Source organism: Salvelinus sp. IW2-2015, unplaced genomic scaffold (genome assembly GCF_002910315.2).
Source record: "Salvelinus sp. IW2-2015 unplaced genomic scaffold, ASM291031v2 Un_scaffold4138, whole genome shotgun sequence".
Lineage (NCBI taxonomy): Eukaryota > Metazoa > Chordata > Actinopteri > Salmoniformes > Salmonidae > Salvelinus > Salvelinus sp. IW2-2015.
In genome coordinates this window covers 10,090-11,661 of record NW_019945410.1, presented here as the reverse complement: position 1 = coordinate 11,661, position 1,572 = coordinate 10,090, and the positions used below count along the sequence as shown (strand labels likewise).

Here is a 1,572-nt window from a genome sequence, read left to right as displayed (position 1 = left end):
TTATGTTGTCAAATATAATATGTAATGCATGTGATTACATTGGATGTATATGATATAGAGCCATTTAGTCTTTATCATATTGTATAGTCTAATCATGTGTGTTGTAGAATATGTGACAGGACTGGCGTGGTATACGATCTACATCGGAGAACCATTGGGAGGCGCTGTGGTGCTGATCCTCACTGTAGCTGTGGCAGTGTGCTACTGCAGGGGCCAAAGTATCACGGGTATGTACAGCTTAGGGGCCTCCACTATATTTAAATTGACATTTCTGTTGGTTCTAGAAGTATTCTTCAGCTGATATGATTTTTGGGGGGATTTGTTAGAAATTAGAAAAAGAGTGAGACCCCTCATTAATTCCTGGGTATGTTTGTTGATATCCTGTATGAAATGTATCTGATTGGTTGATATTTTGTTCTTATAAAACACAGAAGATCTAACTGACAACACAATATATGCTGATGTTATGATCAACACAAGAAGTAGAGATGTAAGTACGCATTGACGTTATTATGTATCTGAGTGTGTGGAAGCTGTATGTACTGTATTGTAATGGGCTGTATTTTGATTCCAGACAATATCAAACAGTCATGTAAACTCAATATCCATCTATGAAACTGTCAATGATCTGGTTATCCCAAGATTGAACAAGGTAAGACATAAATGGTCATAATGGTAAAATGTCTGTGATTGAATGGAAGACTATGTAGTCTACTTTGAGAATAGTCTATACCTTTCTTGATGCTGAAACAGTTTCTTCTTGACTGTCTGTCACATGTAGCCGCAGACTCTGTATGACAAGATCGCATTTGGATGCCCAGAAGGCCCCCCTTGTCCCTACCAGGAAGTACTGTGAGCTGAACAGGATGTGGTCATAGGCTGGGCCTTGCATAGATATACAACCCTCTGCATCCTCTGCATCTTACACATGTACATTCTGTAGATAGGCCTRGATGTTACTGTTTAATTTCATCAGGATCTACACAATTTGCTTACAATTTGATGATTGTAATCGTCTCCCTTTATTAGTTATCATATATACAGTATATCATCAGGCCTTATGCCTTTCTTTGAGGGCCTAGTTACAATTAGGAGATTCTGAAATGTGTCATAGGCAGTTATAGATGTTGTGATCAGACAAGCTCATATGTCGAATTTCTATTTTCTAGATTAAAGAAAATAGTTGTAGATAATAGTATGACATTGATTACTGAGGTTGATTTATGCCTGTGAATAGAAAGTGGACTCTTTTGCATTAGGATTATGTGCTCGCCAGGCATTGATGAGGTTGTAATCAGAGAGTATATGATGGAGAGTCTTTGTTACATGTGGATTGTAGTTGTTCTTATTTGATTTGTCCGCATGTCCAAAATGGCATTCATGTCTGTCCCAATAACCAGATGGAATTCAATTAATTCCCCAAAATATTCCATTCACAGAATAAAAAATGTTTCTACCTTTTTGCATACGTTGAGTGCCTTGCTTTTAGAGTGAATTGTAATTAACATTCACAACTGTACTTGTTAGCGACAGAGGCATGATTGTTGTATTGAATGGTTTTCAGTACTGTAG

General features: G+C 37.3%; 1 long non-coding RNA gene across 1 annotated transcript; it reads left to right on the top strand.

Annotated features, from left to right (window-relative positions):
• Positions 1–111: 111 nt before the first annotated feature.
• On the top strand, positions 112–1,461 carry LOC139026215 (uncharacterized). The gene is made up of 4 exons (XR_011477967.1): positions 112–227; positions 432–490; positions 575–652; positions 782–1,461. It is a non-coding gene; the product is annotated as an uncharacterized lncRNA (long non-coding RNA).
• The last annotated feature ends 111 nt before the right edge of the window (positions 1,462–1,572 follow it).